Source organism: Eptesicus fuscus, chromosome 12 (assembly GCF_027574615.1).
Source record: "Eptesicus fuscus isolate TK198812 chromosome 12, DD_ASM_mEF_20220401, whole genome shotgun sequence".
Lineage (NCBI taxonomy): Eukaryota > Metazoa > Chordata > Mammalia > Chiroptera > Vespertilionidae > Eptesicus > Eptesicus fuscus.
In genome coordinates, this window is record NC_072484.1 from 14,303,835 (window position 1) to 14,322,158 (window position 18,324).

Here is an 18,324-nt window from a genome sequence, read left to right on the forward strand (position 1 = left end):
CGAACGTAACCCTTGAGACAGACGGGAGCGGCGGCCGCGGGCATGTGCACTTCCGCCCACGTGTTCACCGGCGGCCGGAAGTGATGTCACGGGGCGCCGCGGGGGAAGCCGGGAAGACGGTTCGAGCTGGTGAGGAGGCTCTGGACCCACCCGGGAGCTGTCGAGGAGGCTTTGCTGATTGTCCGAAGCGGGGTTCGGAGGCGGAGCGGGTGGTGAGGGCTGCGCCGGCCTCGATTGGCGCGCTCGCTGTCGGCGGCGCCATCCCCGGCGCCCGAGGTCGAGCACGCCATCGCCGCGGCTCCCTCAGCGTCTCTCCCCTCCAACCCTAGGGCTCCCCTGGGTGGTCTGCGCGCTCCGAAGGCCTCTGGGAAGCGCTTCCTTGCGGGTTTGGGCACCGTCTCAGTTCAGAATAGAGTCAAAGCATCGTTATTTATACTTCCTGGTTTTGTACGTACCTAATCTAAAAAAGTGAAAAATCAAGGGGTACTTTATAAAGGAGGCGGAATAAAAAAGTAAAAGCATATTACTTTAAGTGATAAAGTTTACTAAAAGTATTTTTAAGTACTTCGCACTAACGATGGATAGTGTTTGTAACTCACTTTAGGTATTAGATGGAATCTAGCGGGTATTTAGCATCTAATTCAACCTTCCAGCTGCATTTACCAGTATAAAATAATTGCTGATATCAATCTCCAGCATTCATTTGAGCGCTTACAATGTACAAGCATAGGCTAAGGGATTATCTCATTTAATCATCACTTGAGCCCTCTGAGGGGGGGCAATTATCATCTTCATGTAACAAGAGAAAGTCAAGATGTAATGGGGTTAAGTCACTTGCTTATTCACACAGCTGTGGTTCAGTCCAAGTAAAGATCATTTAATCCTGTCCTTGCACTAACAGTGTATTTTTATCCCTTGTTTTCTGATGGCTTTCTGTACGTTTTTTCAGCATGTGAAGAGAGAGGTCTGCAAGAGTATGTATTTATATCCATTTGCTCAAGCCTGGAAGTCTGTCTCCCTGGAATCCCCTCTTGGTTTGACAAATCACATTCAGTCCTAACGGCTCACCTCAAGAGGCCCCTATGGAAGTATTTCTCCGTGCTACCTGGCGTGCAGTATTCATTGCCCCCTCCTCTGTGGTCTAATGCCACTTTGTTCAAACTGCTGGTATGGAAATTAGAGAAATAGTTAGCCCATGTTTTACTAAAGGACAGCGAAAACTATTCCAGAGTATTATGTCTATGGTGAACTCCCTCATTTCTTCTGGGAACAGGAGCACACACACCATAGACAATTGGTACAGGGATGGACAGCTGGGCAAGTTGGGCCATGAAGTCTTTGCCCAGCCTTTTGAATTTCAAACTATAAGGAAGTTAAGAAAGCTCCCCCCTCACCCCCAAGTGGTTGAAAGCTGAAAGATAATGGATTTGTTGCCAGTCTGTAATTAGAGAAGCAGATTTAAGTCCCTGGTTCAGTGGTTTCTGTGTACAGCTAAATCCCTCTTCCTACAAACCTGTCCAATTATTAACTCCATGAGCCAATAAATTCTCCTTTTGCCCTTAGCTATTTGGAGCTGAATTCCTATCCCTTGCAAAGGAAAAAGTAAAAACAAAACAAACAAACAAAAAACAGTAACAAGATCTAAGGAGATGGATGCTAAAATTGCTTTGCATAAAAAAGGTTAAAAAAAATTGGAATTTTGGGCACTCAGAAAAGGGAAAGGTGAACGGTAGAAAGAAAAAGGAACGTGAAAGGGGGCAGGATTGATAAGGGTTAAATGTTGTGACACCTTCCCCAACCCAATGTTTCCAGTAAATTCTACCAGACTCAGTTTTGGTGTGGGTTTTTTGTTGTAGAAATCAGAAAAGAGCATGTCTCATGTTTGGGTCACTATAGTCTAGAACCACAAGGTTGGCCAACATAGCAGAACTCAAGAAACAGAAGAGGCCAGGAGAGTTTATAAGCATTGGAAATAAACAGGAATATTGAATGAACCAGGCTTTCAACTTCTGCAGGCTGGGTACCAGGAGGTTTTGATACATTTTTGCCTAGACCTCAAGGGGGCAGAGTAAGGCCCCCAGCTGATATCTGGACTTTATTAATATGAAGGATAATATTAATATAGACTGTAGAAACCAGCATGTTTGTAAACATTCAAATTTATTTTAAAGCCCTGTTATTGTAAGTATAGTGATCTTTAAAAAATATTTGTCCACTATTTGCTCTCTGGATTACTAAGTGCATCCTTGCTGTCAGTATCCTTATAAAATTCTTTGTGAATAACCTGATGTGTTTTAAATAATTGTGATGGTTAATTTTATGTGTCACACTTACTGGGCTACAGAGTGCTCATATACTTGTTCAAATTTTTTTCTGGGTGTTTGCACAGGGATGCTTTTATTTGAAATTAAAACATTTTAATGAGTAAAGCAGGTTGTCCTCCATAGTGTATGTATGTGTGTTGGGGGGGGGGGGGGGAGGGTTGCTCATCCAGTCATTTGAAGACATGAATAGAACAAAGACAGACCTCCTCTGAACAAAAAGGAATTCTGCCAGCAGATTGCCTTTGGACTCAAACTGCAATTCTTCCCTGAGTCTTCAGCCTGCCAACCTACCGCATCCTAGATTTTGGATTAGCCAGCCCCTACAAGTGCATGAGCTAATTCCTTAAAGTAAATCAGCCCCTCCCCCCACCTATCTAGCTGTGTATCTGTATACGTAATGTATATGTAAATACACACATAACCCATTGGTTCTGTTTCTCTGGAGGACCCTGACTAATATTGGGCAAGGTGTTTAACCTCTGTAAACCTTAGTTTCTTCATCTTTAAAATGAGGATTACACAAGTCACAGGATTTCTGTTGACGATTTAATGATGCAACACTCACAGCATAACTCAAAACATGCTAAGCACCCAGCAAATGTTAGCCATTGAATGGTTATCTGTTGTGTTTCACACTGTTTGACTTGAAGAAACCCCACGATTTTAGTAGCATGTTCCACCTAAAAGGTTTTGGAGCCTCATTTTTTCAGGCCCCCAATGAGTGTTTACTTTCTAACATCAAGGCTGTCTTCATTCTCTGTTTCCTGCTCATTTCCACCTTACTGAGTTTATACAGCCAATTCAATTTCTACTCGTCCTCTCTCTCTCATCTCCAAAAATCTTCCCCAGCACACAAGCCCAAACTTGGTTCCTACCCACTCATCTTCCATAGTACTCCCTGACGTCTAATCTAAGATACTACATCTTACATTATTTCCTATATTTGTCAACATTCTCTTTCCTCTCATATACAGTCATGCCTTGTTTTATTGCACTTTATAGATTTTGCATTTTTTTCAAATTGAAGGCAAGACTTTCCACCAGCAAAAAGATTACAACTCGCTTTATTCTGGAACCAAATCCACAGTATCTGCAAAGTATGCCTGTATCAATAAACCAGGCTTTGCTGCAGTAACAAGTAATGCCTGAAATCTCATTAGCCTTCCATATGGGGGTTGGGCTACTCTCCAGTGGTGATTCAGGGGTCCAGCTGCTTTCATCCTGTGGTTCTGCCAGCTCAACACCTGACCACCACAGTCGCTACTGAAAAGGAAGACAGGACAGGAGGGCTGTCTTAAGGGCCGAGCTTGGTGGTAGCTTACATTATTTCTACTCACATCTGTTTGACCAAACCCCAGTCACATGATCCCAACCCAACTGCAGAGGAGATTAGGAAATATAGTCTTCCTGAGTGCCCAGGATTAGCAAAAGAAAAAGGATTGGTGAACACATAGCATTATCTCTGCCACACTTCTTACATTGCAAATCAAATTATTAAATATAGCCGAAACCGGTTTGGCTCAGTGGATAGAGCATCATCCTGCGGACTCAAGGGTCCCGGGTTCGATTCCGGTTAAGGGCATGTACCTTGGTTGCGGGCACATCCCCAGTAGGGGGTGTGCAAGAGGCAGTTGATCGATGTTTCTCTTTCATCGATGTTTCTAACTCTCTGTCCCTCTCTCTTCCTCTCTGTAAAAAATCAATAAAATATATATATTTTTAAAATTATTAAATATAGAGGCCCGGTGCATGAAATTCGTGCACTGGGAGGGAGGTGTCCCTCAGCCCAGCCTGCACCCTCTCCAATCTGGGACCCCTTAGGGGATGTCCAACTGCTGATTTAGGCCCGATCCCACAAACAGGCAGTAGGAAATCTCACAATCCAGGACTGCTGGTTCCCAACTGCTCGCCTGCCTGATTGCCCCTAACCACTTCTGCCTGCCAACCTGATCACCCCTAACCACTCCCCTGCCGGCCCGATCGACGCCTAACTGCCCTTCCCTGCAGGCCCGGTCCCCCCAACTGCCCTCCCCTGCAGGCCTGATTGCCCCAAACTGCCCTCCCTCCCCTGCAGGCCTGGTCGCCCCCAACTGCCCTCCCCTGCTGGCCTGATCGCCCACAACTGCCCTCCCCTGCCTGCCATCTTGTGGCGGCCATCTTGTGACTACATGGGGATGGCCATCTTGTGCGAGGGCATGATGGTCAATTTGCATATTACTTCTTTATTATATAGGATATATGGTCCACAGTCATTGAAACATTATGATGGGCACTATAAGCAAAATAAGTTATTGGCCTCAAAGAGCCTACCATTCATAACAAGGACAAGATACAACCACAAAATAAGTTACAATTTGACCAATAAAGTATTACTGCAGTGTATGATAAAATCCCAAATGAATTGCACAAACGATAATTGCTACAGGCATTTAGAAAAGATAGAAATCTAGTCATCTAGTGGGATCTTCAGAGATAATAGGGAGGAAACAGAACAACACTGAGTCTCAAAATGTCAAATTTGATTGGAAATGAGAGTGGAAGGAACACTCCCTCCAGGGATCTGTTTGTTTATCATGTGGGAATCCATATCCTATATAATAAAGAGCTAATATGCAAATAGTCATCACGCCTCATGCCCTCGTGCCCTCATACCCTTGTGCCCTCGCGCTAGGGCCGGGGGACCTGAGGCTGTGCCCCCTGCCCATCGGGAATGGACAGGGGACCTGAGGCTGGGCTTGATGGGGATGGGGCCAGCCGGGTCTGGGTCTCGCGCAATTTTGAGGCATGCACACGGGTGGGCGAGGACATGACTCTGGGTCCCGTGGCGCGCCCCAGTCTTTGACAGGAGGGAGATTTTCATATACATTTTACTAATTTTCTTTCATCTCTGACACTTCTATTATAGAGAAAGGGCAAAGAGAAATATTAAAATATTTCCTGTAATTAATTCTCTTTTAATGTGCACGAATTTCATGCACCAGGCCACTAGTTCTCAAATATTTTTATTGAATTAAATTCTTAAAGTGGTAGTTCTCAAAATATAGTCCAGAGACCCTTTCAGGGAGTCCATGAGGTCAAAACTTCTTTCGTGATAATACCTGTATTAAAATGTGACTCACCCTCTTCACTCTCATTCCCCAAATGTGTTGTGGAAATTTTCAGAGGCTATGTGACATAGATAACAATAGATTGAATGTCAGAAGCAGATGTGGCAATCCAGTTGTCTTCGATTAAGCCAGATATTGAAGAATTTTTAAAATGTAGAACAATGCCAAACTTCTTACTAATTTTTTTAAGTTTGGGAAAATATAGTTATTTTCATAAAAGCATGTTAACATGGGTTTCTTGTTATTTTTAAGTGAATTAATGAGTATTTTTAAATTTTCTCAGATTTGACTTCTAATATGGTAATATGTTGATAATATCCACCTAAACAAAAGCTCCTTGAGATACTCAATAATTTTTTTTAAATATATTTTATTGACTTTCCACAGAGAGGACGGGAGAGGGACAGAGAGCTAGAAACATCAATGAGAGAGAAACATCGACCAGCTGCCTGCTGCACACCCCCCACTGGGGTTGTGCCCGCAACCAATGCACATGCCCCTGACCGGAACCGAACCTGGAACCCCCCAGTCCGCAGACCGACGCTCTATCCACTGAGCCAAACCGGTTTCGGCTCAATAATTTTTAAGAGTACAGCCCAGCAGGTGTGGCTCGGTGGTGGAGCCTCGACCTATGAACCAATAGGTCACAGTTTGATTCCTGGTTAGGGCACATGCCTGAGTTGCAGGCTCAATTCCCAGTGTGGGACATGCAGGAGGCAGCCAATCAATGATTCTTTCTCATCATTGATGTTTCTATATCTCTCTCCCTCTCCTTTCCTCTCTGAAATCAATAAAGATATATTTAAAATATATGTATATATACTAGTGGCCCGGTGCACAAAATTCGTGCACATTAAAAGGGAATTAATTATAATAAATATTTTAATATTGCTGTTTGCCCTTTCTCTATAATAGAAGTGTCAGAGATGAAAGAAAATTAGTAAAATGCATATAAAATTCCCCTCCTGTCAGAGTCTAGGGCAAGCCGAGGGTCCTAGAGTCAAGTCCCCGCCCACCACCTGCACACACTTCAAAAACACAGGAGACTCAGACCTGGCCGGACCCACCCCCATTGGGTGAGTCCCAGACCCGGCCGACCCCACCCCCGTCAAGCCCCTCCAGGCAGGGGGCACAGCCTCAGGTCCCCCAGCCCGGCACTGGGTGGGGGGCGCAGGCTCAGGTCCCCCGGCCCAGCGCCGGGGCAGGGGGTGTGGCCTGAGGTCTCCCGGCCCGGCACTGGGGTGGGGGGCATGGCCTGAGTTCCCCTGTCAAGCCCAGCCCCTTTCCCCCCACCCCCTGCAGGCAGCGTGATGTTAGCTCTGGGGGCGCAAGTGCCCGCCCCCATCCCCGCCCACAGATTGGTCGTGACTGGGACACCATAACGGACAAATTAGCATATTACCTCTTTATATGTATAGATATTTTTATTGATTTCAGAGAGGAAGAGAGAGGGAGAGAGAGATAGAAACATCAATGAGAGAGAGAGAGAGAGAGAGAGAATCGGCTGCCTCCTGCACATCCCATACTGGGGATCGAGCCCACATCCTGGGCATATGCCCTGGGCTGGAATTGAACCTGGGACCCTTCAGTCCGCAGGCTGAAGCTCTATCCACTGAGCCAAATTGGCTAGGGCAATAAAAATATATTTAAAAAAAAGAAAAAAAAAAAAAGAGTATAAACGAGTCCTAAGACCAAAAACTTAGAAACCTTTGTCTTAGACCATACAAACAGAAATGAAATCTATAAGTTCCTGCTCTTATAACCCATCCAAAGCTGCGTTTTTAAATTTCTAGGATTTTGTCTCAAATGCTCCTTGCTACCTATAACAATCTGTAATCATTATAAGCAAGTATAACTCACAGGTACAAATGAACATGACATTGGAGAGCAAATATACAAAATGCTTGTCTATATTCCATTTTATACTCAAGGAACTTAAGAATGCAGCTCAGGCCCTGGCCTGTTTTGCTGAGTGGTTAGAGCGTTGGCCTGCAGATTGAAGGGTTGCGAGTTCAAACCTCGGTCAAGGGCAAGTACCTGGTTTGCAGGTTTGTTCCTGTCCTGATTGGGATGCATGCGGAGGCAACCAATCAGTGTGTCTCTCTCATATTGATGTTTCTCTCTCTCCTTCCCCCCTCCTCTCTTCCTCCACTCTCTTTAAAAAATTAATGAAAATATCCTCGGGTGAGGATTAACAAAAAAAGATAAAAAAGGAATGCAGCTCAGAAATGTAGGTAGAAGAAGGTAATACAGAAATGTAGGTATATAAGCGTTGGCCTGCAGATTGATACCAAGAGGTTCACAGAGTTCAGTATCTCCCTACTTAATCTCATATTTAAGGCCTCAATATGTACATATAGCTGAATGTATTCAGAAAGATTAACTCCAAGCTTTCTCAGTCTATGTTACACCTCAAGTTAACAGAAGACATAACAATGAGTAATGTACCCCAAAGTGTGAAAGAAAGGAGATCTGTGGTCAGATAACTTTGGGAGCTCTGGGTTAAATTGAGCTAAGCAGGCAGCATTTCTGTGGCCATATTAGAACCTTTTTGTATGCCTCATTTCTATATTTCTCTAACCATAAAACCTTTTTTGGGGGGTGGGGTGGGGAGGGCAAGATATTTCATGGGCCTTTATCCTTCAGATACTTTGGGAAACAATGCTGTCTATATATAAGTGTGTTTAGGCCACTACTGATGTTTTAGCAAGCTTTGGCTGTAAGTACTTAGGTTTCAAAGAAAAGGATTTGACCAAAACCACGAATCTAAATCCATGCTTGTTATTACATGAATTTAGATGACAAATCCCAGGCTCTAAAATATAACCCCGAACAGTCAAAGCCACTAGAACATGATTTGCTTGTAAAGCAGGTACAAGAAGTCCTAGATCCAGTGCTAATGAAAGGCTCCCTCTACAATTCATTTTCTAATATGACATATGAGAAAATTCTGGCAGATTTCTGTTTCAGGCCACAGGTTGTATTGTCTCCTAAAGCAAAAGACAGGAAGTTGACAGAGGAACATGTTTCAAAGAGTTGAGAAGGTAGTAATTCCCTTTCGGGACATAAATCGAGGATGGAAAAGACCTCGTTTAAAGAATAATAAAGAGTAAAGAAGTGTTAAAGGTAAGACCTCATCCCTACAAGCTGATAAGCATGCCCAGACATTTATTTATAGTGACATGAGTGACATTTATCTGCCTTTCGTTAGAACATCTAATCCACTTGTCAAGGTGTGTCTTACACGGAGAACCTGATTTCTGGTCAGAGTTGGCAGGCTTCAAATACAAATGTGACTGCCCTGGCTGAAATTCCTGATTGAAAAAATATCATTGAGCCCTAGCCGGTTTGGCTCAATGGATAGAGCGTCTGCCCACGGACTGAAGGGTTCCAGGTTCAATTCCGGCCAAGGGCATATACCTTGGTTGCAGGCTTCATCCCCAACCCTGGTCAGAGCACATGTGGGAGGCAACCAATCAATGTGCCTCTCTCAAATCGATGTTTCTCTCTCTCTGTCTCTCCCCCTCAGTTCCACTGTCTCTAAAAATCAATGGAAAAAGAAAAAAATATCGTTGAGTTGTGAAATCTTTGGGTAAATATATCAACTCCATTTCAATTTGCCTCAGAAAGGCAACATTGTCTAGAGACGGTCTTGGCTTTATCTTAGAAATAATGGTCTGTCAATTAAAGTAGAAGTGGCGATAAATTACCAAGAGGTTCACAGAGTTCAATATCTCCCTACTTAGTCTTTAAATACAATCATAATAGAATTGTAGCAATTCCTTACCCTGAATTGTTAACACAGTCTAGTTTTAGGAATTGAAAATCAGGATAAATCAGGAACATCTACAAAAACTACATGGTGGCAATAGTTAAGGAACTGTGGGAGGTCAGGGTACAGTTCTCTCTTAAGGAGCTTGTATAAATGAGATAAGGCATAACCACACTTAAAATAGAGGTAAGTAATTTGAATAGCAGTTCAAGAAAAAAAAAGTCCACGGTTATTACCAAATATATTGAACAGCACTTACACTATGAATTCAGAGGAGGGGGAGAAGAAAAGGTTGCTGCGGTAGGGAGTTAAGCAAGAATTTATGGAGGAAGTGAGATTGGAAACAGGTCTTTCTTGTGGTTGTTAATCCTCAAGCCTGAGGATATTTTTTCCATCAATTTTTAGAGAGAGTGGAAGGAAGGGAGGGAAGAGGAGAGAGAGACATTGATGTGAAAGAGACACATTGATTGGTTGCCTCACGCATGTGCCCTGACCAGGGCCGGGGATAGAATCTGCAACCCAGGTATGTGCCCTTGACCAGGAATTGAACCCAAGACCCTTCAGTGCACAGGCCGACGCCCCAACTACTGAGCACCACTGGCCAGGGCTGGAAACAGGTCTCGTTAAAAGAGCAACATAAATAAGATCTTCACCCAAAATGATATGTCATCAATTAACTACAGGCCATAGTGAACCCCTCTCCCCCCAACCCCCGTCCTACCCACGTGTGTGCATGTGCACCCACAAACCCACTCTCCTATGCCTTGTCCATATGCTTCTTTGGTCACTTACTCCACACTGCCATCCACTGTTCTTCAGTGTAGGGTTGTTAGACCACAGGGCTGCCCCTCAGCTTCATACTAGATGACAAGCACTTTAGAAATATCTCTCCTGTTTCCTCTTTGTCTCGTGCCCAAAACAGTTCTTTTATTTTTCTACAAGTCAACCGTATTAGAGTATAGTTTACATACATTAAATGCATCTATTTTAGGTGTACAGTTCAATGAATTTTGACATATGTATACATTTGGGTAACCATCACTAAACCAAGATATAGAACAATTACAAATGAATACACTTAGGTAACCACCATAGATACAGAACAATTCCCCTGCCTCAAAAAGTTCCCTATGCTCCTTCGGTAGCAACTCCCTCCATTGATGGGCTTTATGCCGATATACTGATAGATTAGATTAGTTTTGGTAAAGTTTCCTATAAATAAAATAATACTGTTTATAGTCTTTTGTCTGGCTCCTTTACTAAGTGCTATGTTTTTTAAATCCACCCATGTGGTGTGAATCAGACATTTTTTTTTTTAATATATTTTATTGATTTTTTACAGATAGGAAGAGAGAGGGATAGAGAGCTATAAACATCGATGAGAGAGAGACATCGATCAGCTGCCTCTTGCACACTCCCTACTGGGGATGCGCCTGCAACCAAGGTACATGCCCTTGACCGGAATCGAACCTGGGACCCTTGAGTCCGCAGGCCGACGCTCCATCCACTGAGCCAAACCGGCTTCGGCTGAATCAGACATTTTTAATCAGTGTGGTGTTGCTGTAGATGTACCATAATTTATTTACATATTGACCTGCTGTTGCATTTCGGGTTGTTTTCAGTTTTTTTTGGATAAAGTTTCTATGAACATTCATGTGAAGTTTTTTGTGGAAATACACTTTCATTTCTTTGGAGCAAATTGTAGAATCAAGTTCTCATGGTAAGTACACGTTTAACTTGTAAAAAAACTGCCAAGCTTGTTTCCAAAGTAGTGGGACCATTTTACCTAAGTAGATACTTGATGCTATAGGAATGGCCTCCATGAGCATTGTTGTCATTGTCAACAAACTTGGAAGGCCCTCTGATTCCTACGGAATGGAACTCACACTCCTTAGTCAAACATCCTTGGCCTCCACCGTTGGCCCTTATTTCATTGTTTAGACTTTGCCTTTCACTGCTCTTGTATATGCTCATTTCACTCATTCACACACCTGCCAACTATTTGCTCATCCGCAGTTGAGCCACCTATAAGCGATGGTGCTTCCAGGACTGCAAATGAACTTATAACACCAGGTCAGCTCCTCTTTTGCCTTGTTGTGTATGTGAACTATGGCACACATTTACCAAATAGTCAGGGTTAGGCACCAACTTAAATGTGTAATTCACCAAATTCTTCACACAAATTTCAAGAAATTATTAATCTTGAAATTTTACTTGTCTTTTTTTTTTTTTAAATATATATATATTTTTAAATTGATTTCAGAGAGGAAGGGAGAGGGAGAGAAGAGATAGAAACATCAATGATGAGAGAGAATCATTGATCGGCTGCCTCCTGCATGCCCCACATTGGGGATCGAGCTCGAAACCCACACATGTGCCCTGACTAGGAATCAAACTGTGACCTCCTGGTTCATAGGTTGACGTTCAACCACCGAGCCATGCCAGCGGGGCTTATTTGTCTTTAAACATGCCAAACATGTTTCTAGGATTTCAGAAATCCTATTTTTGAAGGGAGGGGAGTACAGAGGGCATTCTCTCTTCATAGGTTCCATCCACAAACATCTAGTGAGCATCTATATGAGCAGAGGTTTGTGAGAGACAAATATGGACGTGGGTCACGGGAGCAGTCTAAAAGAGGGGAAGTAGCAGATGGTTCTTAGAGACTCTGAAGTGACGAAGTGAGCTGATGCGATTTTAACTGAAGCACAAACTGGAAAATTGGAATGTACAGTTCATGACAATTACAACGAAGAAAAGAAATGCAGCCCACCTTGCCTCATTATTCATTCATTGCTTAAGCAAATAAACTTAAATCATCCATTTGGTGATGCTGAATTTTAATGAAGTCTGTCACTATTAAAAGCATCGTCATGGGCAAGACTTGGCCCCATAATGTCTCCTGGGCTCAGCTTGTGGTTTCTTCAAGATAATGCTTCAAGGAGATGCAAACAAGGATGGAGGGGAGAGGAACTGTGCCTTGAAAAAATCACCAGTGTCCCATTTTGCTTTAAGACAATGATATCAATTTGAAGGAGAAATATGTTAATTTAGTGTAGAAAGTTTGCAAGCACCATTTCTCATTTCTTCTATTTTTTAAACCTGCTTTGGCCTGTTCTGTGTATCCCCATATTCTTTTCTGAAACGAATCTTCCACCTGGACTAGCACGGTTCTTTGTCCTAACACATGTTATTTAAATAGAATCATTCAAGAAACTTGAATAAGAACTAAAACATTGAATTGAACACTTGTGTTATGCAAAAATGAGTCATTATTTGGCTCAAGGCTGCACAATGTGGGAGCTGCTCTTACTCCAGAATTTAGTACAGCACAATAGCAGAAAGCCTTAAATTAATTAGTGCTCTCAGAAATGCAACAAAGGTAAGGATCCAACAGCTTTTCTGTGAGTGAATGGCAGTAACATGTTTCTGTATTTCTATCATGGATCGCTTGCTTAAGGAGAACCAGCTGAAAAATCTCTACCTTTTATAGAGAGCACTTTAGCTGATGATTGTGGGAAAAAAGAGGATTTTTATGACACCAAAGACCAGGAACATTTTTCATGCAGCTGATCCAACTACCCAAGCTAAATCAAATGACCTAAAACGCCAAAGAAAATGCCTTTCCCTTCTGTCTAGTACACAGAGATCCCACAATGTGTAAACCTCACTTACTTTTACTGTCTAAGTCCATGGGCAGCAAACTGCGGCTCGCGAGCCACATGCGGCTTTTTGGCCCCTTGAGTGTGGCTCTTCCACAAAATATCATGGCCTGGGCAAGTCTATTTTGAAGAAGTGGCATTAGAAGAAGTTTAAGTTTAAAAAATTTGGCTCTCAAAAGAAATTTCAATCGTTGTACTGTTGATATTTGGCTCTGTTGACTAATGAGTTTGCTGACCACTGGTCTAGGTCATAGTCAATCACTTTCTAAAACCTCATTTGTTTTTGCCCAGCCAGCACTGGCAGGCTACGAATACCCCTTTCCTAAAAGATCCAGCACTGGAGACAGGAGCAGCCCATCTCCAGAGGAGTAAGACACCAAGATGCCTAAAGCTTGAACTTGACCTACTGACTCAAGTTAAAGGGCCTGGCTCCTAAACCTCCTGCTATGCGGCCTGGAAGGAGGAGCCTCTTGCCTTCTTTGGAACCTACCACTCTCACCTGCTAAAGGAGTTGCTAAACCAAGCCACCTTTGAGGATTCTTCTGGCTTTAACAGCCCAGGGTTAGACGCTCTCTCCCTTGTCTGGAGGCCTGGGACTTTTGTGATCTGCATTTAATACATTGATATACATGGCCTTACTGCAACTGGTGTTCAGCTGTGTGGGTCTTCCCTTCCGGGAGTCACGGAATGCGTTCAGTAACATTTGACAAATCTTGACTGAGCAGCTGCTGTGCGCCAGACTCAGTTGTAGGTGCTAGATGTTCAGCATAAAATGCCTGTTCTCCTAGATTTACAATCTTGCTTGTGGTGGGAAGTGGGGTGGGAGAGAGAGGCACCAAATAAGTGAAAAAACAATGAGTAAATAATGTGTTGAATGATAACTGCTATGAAAAAAAACAAAAAAACTCCACACAGGGTAAAGGGATGGAGCATTACAGTGGGATGGGGCCTCTATTTTAGAGTCAAAGAAGGCCATTTTTTCATTTTTTTAAATTGGGGTAGCCCTAGCTGGTTTGGCTCAGTGGATAGAGCATTGGCCTTCGGACCAAAGGGTCCTGGGTTCGATTCCAGTCAAGGGCATGTACCTTGGTTGCAGGCTCCTCCCTGGCCTGGGCCCTGGTCGGGGCTCGTGTAGGAGGCAACCAATTGATGTGTTTCTCTCACATCAAGTTTCTCTCTGTCTTTCCCTCTCTCTTCCACTCTCTCTAAAAATCAATGGAAAAATATCCTCAGGTGAGGATTAAAAAATAATAAATAAATAAATAGATTGGGGGTATAATTGACATATGTGATTCTCACACCTATTGCAACATGTGGGCTTTTCCCCCACACCACCAAGCAATTCTCTACACCAGCTGGGTGTCCTACAATTCAAAAAAATTGTGACACTATCTACCAGGAGATAGTGTCAGGGCTCACAGATTAAGGGCTCAGTCCTATAAGACTCTTCTCCCCATGACCCCCCAGTTCAGAGGCCAGTTGCAAGTTCAGGTCATTACCAGTGCTTCTGACCCACAGGTGATAGACTGGAGGCTTCCATGACTTGCTCCTCAGGCTCAATTAATTTGCTGGGGTGGTTCACAGAACTCAGAAAAAATGTTACTTACTAGGTTACCAGTTTTTTTGAAAAAGGACACAATTCAGAAACAGCCAGATGGAGGAGATGCTTAGGGCAAGGTATGCATCCATGTTATCTGAGCTGCCACTCTCCTCAAATCTCCGCATGTTCACTAACCCAGAAGCTCTCTGAACCCTGTACTTCTGGGTTTTTCAGGAGGATTCACCTCGTAGGCATGATCAACCATTAACTCCATTTCCAGCCCCTTCTCCCCTCCCCAGAAATTAAAGGTGGGACTGAAAGTTCCATCCCTCTAATCAAATTGGTTCCCACCCTCATTAACATAACAAAAGACACTTGTTGCTCTCCTCAGGCAATTCCAAGAATTTTGTTTTTTTTTTAAAATATATTTTATTGTTTTTTTTTTTTTACAGAGAGGAAGGGAGTGGGATAAAGAGAACCATTGATGAGAGAGAAACATGGATGAGCTGCCTCCTGCACACCCGCTACTGGGGATGTGCCTGCAACCAAGATACATGCCCTTGACTGGAATCGAACCCGGGACCCTTCAGTCTGCAGGCCGATGCTCTATCCACTGAGCCAAACCGGTCAGGGCCAAGAGTTTTAAGAGCTCTGTGCCAGAAACTGGGATGGCCTCCAAATATATATATTTGTTATTATAAATTATAATGTCACGACATACCATAAGATGAACAGTTCGTTTTCTTTAACCTTTATTGTTGAAAAGTATTACAGATGTCCCCTGTTTTCCCCATTGACTCCTTCTCCTGCACCCGCCCCTCCCTCCCTGCCCCAAGCCTTCACCACACCATTGTCTGTGTCCATGGATTATGCTTATATGCATACAAGTTCTTTGGTTAATCTCTTTCCACGACAGTCTATTCTATGCTTCTATGTCTCTGGACCTATTGAGCTCAAGATGAACAGTTCTTTTTTTTTTAAATTTCTTTATTGATTAAGGTATCACATATTTGTCCTCATCCCCCCATTCCCAGCCCACACTCCTCCCCACACATGCCCCCACCCCCCTGTTATCCTTAACCGCTGGTTAGGCTCATATGTTTGCACACAAGTCCTTTGGTTGATCTCTCCCCTTTACCCTCACCCTTCCCTACCCTCCCTCTGAGGCCCGACAGTCTGATCCATGCCTCCTTGTTTCTGGGTCTGTTCTTGTTCATCAGTCTATGTTGTTCATTATTTCCCCTAGATGAGTGAAATCATGTGCTATTAGAAATACACTTATAAGAACCGAAAATGAGACAAGCAATAATAGTTATGCTGACAGGCAAATGAATCAGTCTGTAGTGAGTTTCTTTCTGGGCCAACAGTTCTTTTGAGACCCAATTTCAATGTCACACAGTTCCTTATGTGTACATGTCAGCCATGACATTTCAGTTCTGGATGGTGGACAAATGGTGGTAATGCTGGTCTGACCCTCTCTGGTTTGGTCCTGGGCAATCTGTAGTGATGCACAGCTGTTAACTGCTAGTATGGCAAGGCGACGTCAGCGTCTTCCATCTCTGGACTGCTTCTCTTCTGTCTTGATGGCTGGAGTAGTCCTGTCGATTCCTTTCTGTTGCAAGATGAACAGTTCTTAAATGTTCTGTTGGGTTCTGACAATTGTACAGACCTGTAGTAGTTCAAACATCTGAAAATTTTGTGGCACTCTTAACATTCCCTTCCTTTGATTTAGGACTGGCCTTTGTGACTTGATTCCAAGGCACAGAATATGGGAGAGGGACATGATGTGATTTCTGAGGAGAGGTTAGAAAAGGCAATACAGCTTCCATCTGTCTTTCTCCCCCTCCACAATGCAGTGAGGAAGCCCAGGACACATACAGAGGCCGGGTGTAGGTGTCTGGCCTACAGCACCAGGTGAGATCCCACTCAACAGCAATGTGAGCCACTATGAGTGAATGAGCCTTTGGATAATTTTAGCCCCCAGCCTTCAGGGTTTCTAGCTGAGGTCCCAGGCATCACAGAAAATATTGTCTCCCCTGTGCCTTATCCAAATTCCTGTTCCACAGAAACCCTGAGATAATAAATAGTTGTTTCGATCAACTGAGTTTGGGAGCAACTTGTTAGGCTGCAATAGATAACAGAGACAACACCCAAGTAATCACCATCCAAAATAAAATACAGAGTATTTTCACCACCCCTGAAGGTTCCCTGGTGCTCCAGTTAATTCCTCTCTCTACCCAGAGGCACCTTTTTCTAACTTTTACTGTCATAGTTTGATTTTGCCTATTCTATAAAGGTCAGGCCCTTAGTTTGAAATGAGTTTTGATTAGACACGTGGAGGAAGTAAGGGAGTGAATGATCCATGCAAAGATCCATAACATCTAGGCAGAGGGAGCAACCAATGCAAAGGCCTCCAAAGAGGAATATGACTGGTGAGTTTGAGGAACAACAAAGAGGCTAATGTGGTCTGCATGGAGTGAATAGAAGAGAGGAGCTGGGAGTCGAAGCAAGATCAGGTTCAGTGGTTCTCAACCTTTCTAATGCCGCAACCCTTTAATACAGTTCCTCATGTTGTGGTGACCCCCAACCATAAAATTACTTTCGTTGCTACTTCATAACTGTAATTTTGCTACTGTTAATGAATGGTAATGTAAATATCTGTGTTTTCCGATGGTCTTAGGCTCTACAGCAGCAGTTCTCAACCTGTGGGATACCACCACCCGAGGCCTCGTCTCCAGCTGAGCTCCCAACTGGTCAGCCATCACCAGCTGCCAGCCCTGAGAAGTACATCGTCTTAGTCTTTCTAGCCATCCTAGCACTCCAGCTGGCATCACATAAAGCTGTAGAACCACCTGGTCAACCCACAGAATCATGAGAAATAATAAATGAATTGTTATTGCTTTAAGACACTCATTTTGGGATTGTTCATTCTTTGGAAATAAATAAATGACACAACTTGTTAGGAGACTATTAGTGTGAGTGGCAGATATTGGTGGCTTGGCTCAGAGTAGTAGAAGTGTGACAGGCACCTCTCACAGACCTCAGAGAGGTGCTGTCAGACAGCCCCCTGAGTCAGAGGGAGAGGATGTCCCCACCTCAGTTCTTGTCATATAAATGAATTTAAATGAGTGGCTCCAGATGACTGTGTTGTGATAAAGCCAATTTATTAAAAACTTAAAGCATGCACATTTATTAAAGAAGCAAGGCAAGCAAATCTATACATCTGGCTTATGAAGTGCAATGAGCTCTCAGCTAATCTGAAGAGCCAGTGGGGTGGGAGGGATTCTGCCTTATATACCCTCCTGTCTATAGTTTTGTGTGTGTTTTTTCATGGACACAGACATGGGTGGTGAAGGCCTGGGGCAGGATGGAAACTGGGTGGAGGGGGACAATGTGGGGAACAAGGGGAACATTTGTAATACTCTCAACAATAAAGATAAAAATAAAAGTTCCTCTGCTAGATATCCTGTTACAGATTAACTCTGAAGGTTTTCCCTTTTCTTTGTTATGGCTTTCCCAGAATTTACGAGAAGCACCTGGCAATTAAATCCCTAGACTGCTGGCTTCTCTGTTTAAACAATGGGATGAGATAAAACTGCCCCCTTCCCTCTGCCTCCTTCCTCCTCTCTGCTCTCTTTTAGTTGGTTTTGGGGTGATTTCGCTTTGTATTCTCTAATTGCATTAAGATTCCTCCTCCTCCTCCCCCCTCCTTTTGGCAATCTTTTGTGAGAAGAGAGATTTTAACCCTTTGTTCTCAAGATAAGGTCCTGCTACAAGTGGCCTGCAAAGCTTTTTGGCTTTGTTTAATTTTCCTGCCTCAGTTTCCCTATGTCCTCCTACCCTGAAATTTTCCTAGCTTTTCATTGTCTACAACGGGAGTGGAGCAATGAGAAGAGAGATGACAGGATTTGTTATTGTGGAA

General features: G+C 43.4%; 1 long non-coding RNA gene across 2 annotated transcripts; it reads left to right on the forward strand.

Moving 5' to 3' along the window:
• Window positions 1-34: 34 nt before the first annotated feature.
• On the forward strand, window positions 35-17,318 carry LOC129150851 (uncharacterized). Of its 2 annotated transcripts, XR_008557601.1 has the most exons (4): window positions 35-129; window positions 950-1,680; window positions 16,259-16,316; window positions 17,083-17,318. It is a non-coding gene; the product is annotated as an uncharacterized LOC129150851 (long non-coding RNA). The 2 variants fall into 2 exon arrangements; XR_008557600.1 differs by lacking the exons at window positions 16,259-16,316; window positions 17,083-17,318 and having other exon boundaries at window positions 950-2,432.
• The last annotated feature ends 1,006 nt before the right edge of the window (window positions 17,319-18,324 follow it).